Here is a 6,911-nt window from a genome sequence, read left to right as displayed (position 1 = left end):
TAGCCGTCACTTTCTCTGCTGTGACAAGGGTGTGCAGTCTATTTTTGGGGACTGGCATTTTTGCATTGTTTTACAGGGGAGTGTGCAGTGAAGTTGGTGGTCTGCCATGTATTCCAAAACAAGGGGACTGTGGGAAACCAGTTGGTCACTGGGACTCCACATGGGAGGTAGCTGTTTTTATAAGACCCACTTGTCCAGTATCTGACATCTGTCAGTAGCATCAGGGCTTGACATCTTTATTGCCTGTTAAACTGATGGATAAGAAAAGTTTCATTCTGGGAATAGTAAACACCAATAATAAAGAATGGTTCTACCCACTGTGTTATTTTACCTGTTTTATTTTGTCATCCATATTTCGTAGAAAGGAAATGGCAGATTGCCATATGATGTGGTATGATATGGTTCATTGGCAAAGACCCCAATGACATACTGAAAGTGCTCTTCTTTATAAGATCTACATTGATAAGTACTTTCTACATGTTACACTCCCCTGATGGACTATAATCTCATGTTTAGTTTACTAATTTGTATTGAGATTGTATTCCATCACAGGAGTGAGCTTGGAGGGGTGGCTACTTTACAACACACACAGGGACCATGGGGAACAAAAGTATCCCCCCTCCAGAAGGAAGGACAGTGTCGGCACCAATTCAGAGATGATAGGAGGATCTACAGCACAGTGATTCACAAATAAGATAAATTTTTTTGTTATGATAGTTATGATGCTTTAATGTATTTTTATCATTTAACAGCCCAGATCAACAGATCTACAGCTGAGTGATGCACAAGATACATTTTTGTTAAAGTGACATTAAAGGATATTTTTCCCCCTCCCTCCAATGTTAATGTTAGCACTTACCTTAAATGATGTCTCTTAATCCGATCTTCCTCTTCTTTCCTGATGTTTTCATCTATCCCTGCAGCGGTGCGGCGGCTCTCTGATCCAGCGCTGACTCCTCTCTGCTTCTGATCCCACGGTGTCTGCATGCGGGTGCACGCGTCCATAGACTTAACATTCTTGTGTCTCTGCTCGTCTCTCGGCCGAGAATCCGAACTGCGCATGCGCCCACCCCAAGATGCTTTGCGGCCGCCGGAGCAGTTTCATTTTCTCGGACGGGTGCGAAAGCAAGGTAAATTTAAACCGCTGTTAAATCGTTTTTTTCAAAATCTTTTTGCCAAATCTACTGCTTGATAGCAGTAGATATAGGCAAAAAAAACCCGGAGGCTTTAGAACCCCTTTAATAGTTAGGGTACCTGAACACATTTTTATGATTTAACCCTTGAGTTTAGTGTCACTTTAAAGTGGACCTAGCACAGGGGTAGGTAACATTGGCTCTGCATTTTTTGTTAATAGGTAAGGTACTTGAAAGCATTTTTATGATTTAATTCGTGAGTTTCGTGTCACTTTAAAGTAGACCTATAGGGGTAGGCACTCCATTGTTTGTTAACAGTTAAGGTATTTTCGTGTCACTTTAAGTTCATACAGTCTATTCAATGTCAATGTTAAATAATAATAATACAAAAATCAAGGTGTATTTTTTATGTTCGGTGGACCTTTACAGTCACAGGCAGGAAACTCTACTCCACAATGATCTTCCCATCATCAAACAGAAGTTCAACATCTGGAGAGTCTTAACTAGTGTGTTCCTTCTGGTCAGGAGTGAGTCAAGCTTTGGTTGTGTCTACTCCATTGTGCCTTGGTGAATAGGTGGGAAGACCACAAGTCACTCAAGTCTGTTTACCTTCATCAAGATGTGACCAGCATTGCTTGCTTGACCTTTGTGTCTGAATCATGGCTGTTTAGGTCTTGGACAAGGCACTGAATGCTTTATTACTGTACAACATTGAGGCTAGCTGTTAACTAGATACACTAAATTCATTTATTTGTTTACAGTATTTTGACTCCAACAGGTGTGAACACATAAGCTCCCCTGTGTATGGGGACATTTAAAGTGGAGTGTACAGAGAGTAAACCAAAGGCATGTCTACAACAGGCACCCCATCTGGAGGAGATGCATGCCATCTACACAAAGGGAAAAGTTCTCAGCCAATCAGAGGTGAGCTCCATGCATCTCCTGCAGGCGGCTCCCCTTGTTTCATCTACTAAAGTCTGACTGTCTCTCATGAATGAATTCAAAGCGATTACAGGAAGATTCTGGCTCCCTTCCCAGTCTTCTCTTTGTGGTTACACAGAACTTCTCTCTTTTTTTTCTTACTACAAGCACATGGCTTATCTAGGTGACAGCTGAAAAGACTCATATTTCATTAAAAACACATTAGGTGCAGTATAGGGAAAAGCATCCCATGTATTTGTCCCTCTAGCAGGAGGTGTTACATCAAAAGATGCCAATGCCATGTAAGCCAGCTAAGACAATACTAACATCATGGGAAGCTATTTCCTAATATCAGCTCTGCCTGTGTGTATTTGTGATGTGCTCCCAGGCAGCCAATATGTGACTGCTGAGAACCGATTCCTGCCAGGAGCTGCAATCAGCAGATGTACAAAATGTTTATTGCAATAATGAAAACTGTGGGCCAAAGGGGATGTGGGGGGGACACGGTCCTGGCTGATGGCTGAGTAGTCCTGGGCGTTTTCTTGGACCAGATGACAGAACATGAGAGTGAGGGTGTCCCAGCTAGTGTAATGGAGTGTCCATGTAGGATCAGCAGTCAGATGATCTCCTGAAACATGTGATGTGTTTGGAAGCCTGAGGACTATTCCAGCAGAGTCAGCTCCGATGTATCTGCTCAGCCTGCAAACATTGCCACAGCTTGTTACATTGTATCTAAACAGCAATGACTGATTCAGAGGGCTCCCCCTGGATTTCTGACTCAATGTTTATACAAAGTAACAATGCATTTATCATAGGGTACACAAAATATATATTTGATCTCCCTGATGTCCATGTAAATGGAGAGAGGACTAGAAACCCTACACACAGGCATGCATGGACTTGGTATGCAGATTGTCACATATGTGATATGCGGACATATATTATTTATTATACCAACTATATCTATAGGATATGCAGAAAACAGATAGGCAGCTAGAGTGCTAGAAAGAGAGATATCAGTAGCTAGATAGATAGATAATCAATGTTTAGATAGCTAATGAACAGATAGATAGAATAGATAATGAATGGATATAGATAATGAAAGGATAGATAGCTGATGAATGGATAAATAAACAGATAGATACATTATTATCATTATTCAGGATTTATATAGTGCCAACGGTTTGCGCAGCGCTTTACAATATAAAGAAGACATTACAATGACAAAAAGAAGGAAAGAAAGACATAGATTTAGATTAAGAAGACACATGTACATATGATTTATCTAATATCTAGGAGCTATTGAATACCTAAGACAGCAGATAGGCAAATAGATATTGATAGATAGGTGGATAGATAGTGAATGGAAGGAAAGATAGAAAAAGAAAGAAAGAGAGAGAGAGATAACAGCATATGGGCAAATAGAGATAGATAGACAGATAGATAGATAGATAGATAGATAGATAGATAGATAGATAGATAGATAGATAGATAGATAGACATGCAGACGGACGGACAGATAGATAGTTTATTTATTAATTACAACTATGTTATAAATGGATGTGCAGATAGCAGAAGACGATATATGGATGGATAGATCACTTTTGCAGTCTCCAAAATTATTTCTGTCCATAGTAAAGGGTAAAGGCTGTATAGTGTATAGATGATGTGTGCCGAGACTTTGCTGAGTGAGAGGATGCTGCACTAGGCAGAGCACTATTGTCTTGGCTGGTGGTAAGGAAAGTGTAGGGCTGTATAATGTGGTGTGATCCATAGGTGGGAGGCTGGGGCTGGAGTTGGGATCTGTGACTCCTTGGAGTGAGGGAGGGTGAGTGATCCCTCCTCTAGTACTGAGGGCCCCTCCTTCTCACTGTGCTGACGGTATAATGATATAATCATGAGGGGTGTCAGATCCCGCATTTGAACTTGCAGCCAAACAGACTCTGGTTCTTCTTTCACAAGGACTCATTACAGACACACGCCGGAGACAGAGGTCTGGTACCAGCTGTCCAACGGGGGGAAATCTATAGCAGCACATACAGAGACTAACCCCAAAGCTGACCCAGGGATATACCAAGCCATCATCCACAGGCAACTCTGGAATAGCAGAATACATCACTGTACAACACTGGACTTCATGCAGCCAAGACACTAAGTCATCCTTAAAGGTAATATACTTTACTGGGTCTTTTTTTTGTCAATGGATTGCAGAACAACTAATTCAATTAAGCAGCAACAACAACAACAAAAAAAGTAGCAGCATTAATTTGGGCTTTTTGTTTCTTATTTGTATAAGGGGGAGATAAAGGCACAAAGATGCAGCACGTTGCAACCTGCATTTCACTTTAAGTTGCATTGTTCTGCAGAACAAAAGAGAATGTGTGTAGAGATGTAGTAGGTGTGATAGGGATGCACACACACATAAGGATGGTGATGACATGACATGACTGTGATCCCATCTGATAGAGAGCAGCACTCGTGTTCCTGGAAAGCTAACTCCTTTCTGTGGAGCTGCAGACAAACTGCTTTTGTCCAAGCCTTGGGAGCCACAAGGGGGTCTCAGGTTCTAGCGCAGAGAGAACAGAGCATTGTAGATCACTGATATATAAAGTCCATGGACCCCCAAACCCATTGCAATGAAAACGAACTGCTATGTATCTATCATATGCATGCAAAATGCGAATACAAGGTGATTGCATGTGGCAAAATTCTACCATGCAGCATTGCTGCCTAATATTCCTCCAAGTTACCTATTGCCACTCACAGTCCCATATTGATGGCATCTAGTGCAAGGGTCAGCTCTTGTTACAAGTTAATGAGTACATTTCTCTTAAGCCTGTTGCTGCCCAGGGCTGTGTACACTTTCCATGCTGTGGGAGCTCTCTATATCCTAAGAGGCAATATTGACTTCACAGATGTTAAGCCATATTGTTGAATTTCAATAGCTCTGTGTAAAGTAATGTCAACCCATTCAGGGGTACCAGTAACAGAAGGAAGCTGAATGACTTTATGTGACTAAGGATTTAGTATAGCCAAGGCGAAAAAAAAAAAAGAGTATTCTAAAAAAAAAGTCACAACCTCAGCTTGTCATTAAGATTTAGTGGCCTAGCTGCTGTAAATGAACCTGCTGTGCTCTATTCTGCTGCTAATCCGCGATAGTCGGGCTGATGTGTTTTATGAGGGTCTCTGCGCTGAGCGCTGCATTGTTCTGCTGCTGGAGATCCTGCGATGTCTAGGAATGTGCACAGCGCTAAAGCGGCTGCAGGCGACCTCTGCTGGAGGAACATGGTACTGCACTCCGCAGCATCTCCACCGCAGAGCTCCACGAGGTTCTCACACCCCCTTTGTGTCATTCTCTGCTGAGCATCATTTATTTCCCTTATCTAGCCATTTGCTTAGTCTAAAGTCAAACCGGTCTAGTTGTTAAAAATAGACGGATAGGATTTTCCCCAAACCTTTTTGTCCTCCAAACCAGCTATCAACTCTAAAAATGCAGCCCCTTGCTCTAAGACATTATTTTGGCTGCTGGTCTGGTGCAGTCTTGCAATGAATGTGTTATTATATTAGTGGGCATTCATGATCTCCCGAAGCTAGCAGCAATGCCAACTTTCGGTAGCGCCAAAAATGAGGCAATACATGTTAAAACCTTTATTTGCTATATTGATGAGTTCATGAAGCCAAGGACATCCATTACCAATCAGCTGCATAAAAAAAGTGCAAGTTCCAGCAAGCTGTGCCAGCTTTGGTCTGTAGGGGCATATTGTGCTTGGTGAGGGTATAATGTGCCAAGAGGACAGAGTACACTGGCATAAGAGTTACAATCTGTTAGCTTATATTTCAGTCTAGATGATCACTGCACTGATTATAATGTTTTCTGACAGCAACATATATGTTTATAAGAATCAAAACTGGAGCTTCCTATATAAAAAAGTAGCAGTTCAATTGGGCGTCATGTAAGTCAGTTAGTGTAAGTAGATGAATGATAAGCCCACTGGACAGAGCAGAGTTGTCCTGTGAATGGGGGACTGGGGAGTCCTGGCTGGGATCTGATTTCACCTCTGGTAGGATGCAGTCCCAGATGAGTCTCTCCTAACAAAAGCCAGCTGTCTCTATGAGCCACAGCTAGGGCGGTGACTGCAAAGAGAGGAGGGAGGGAAGCTGCAGTGTACAAACGGACAATGTCCAGGGAATATTCATTTTATCAATCGCCACGTGGACTAGGGAAATACAATACAGCATGGCCTTTATTTCCCTCACAAAAAAACTGCTGCCATGTTCGACATGAAAGCTGCAAACAAATCTCTTGTGTCATGTCATGTGTCTTAGGCCTGCCCGCACTGATTTTCCTACCTGGTTTTATATTTACTGACTTGGCACAAAAAGGGGGTCCTTGTACAGCTGAATTCATTAGTCAGCTTAAAACTAACTCATTCAATATGTGTTCTTTCAGAGCATTGGGATATTTTGTTAATAGGACATCAATTAGTGTGCAAGATACAGTTCCCTTGTAGCGGGCAATGAGTTGCCCATTAGCTTGGTCACCAAAGATTCTAGCAAAGTTTGCTTAAGAAAGAATGGTTCCCTATCTATCTATCTATCTATCTATCTATCTATCTATCTATCTATCTATCTATCTAGTACAAAATGGGTCCCTAGAACACTTTCAAGCTAGCTAGGAAAAAAACTAGCTAGTCTTAAGTAACTAACTAGTAATTTAACTAGTTTTAGTTGCATACATTTGCAAATATATGTGGGACCCACACTGCTGTGTCAAGGCATCTCTGATAAGTGTGGCCCCTAACTAAACTATCTGAGTCTCCTAATATATATATAGATCTATATATATATATATTATAT

General features: G+C 41.5%; 1 protein-coding gene across 1 annotated transcript in view; it reads left to right on the top strand.

Annotated features, from left to right (window-relative positions):
- The first annotated feature begins 4,117 nt into the window (after positions 1-4,117).
- The window catches only part of VCAN (versican), a 95,741-nt gene continuing 92,947 nt past the window's right edge, over positions 4,118-6,911 (top strand). The window contains exon 1 of the mRNA XM_018564733.1: positions 4,118-4,222. The gene's annotated coding sequence lies outside the window, so the exon portion shown is untranslated. The remainder of the gene's footprint in view (positions 4,223-6,911) is intronic.

The sequence above is a fragment of the Nanorana parkeri genome, unplaced genomic scaffold, assembly GCF_000935625.1.
Source record: "Nanorana parkeri isolate BGI_ZX_2015 unplaced genomic scaffold, ASM93562v1 scaffold775, whole genome shotgun sequence".
Lineage (NCBI taxonomy): Eukaryota > Metazoa > Chordata > Amphibia > Anura > Dicroglossidae > Nanorana > Nanorana parkeri.
This window is presented reverse-complemented; position numbering and strand designations above follow the sequence as displayed.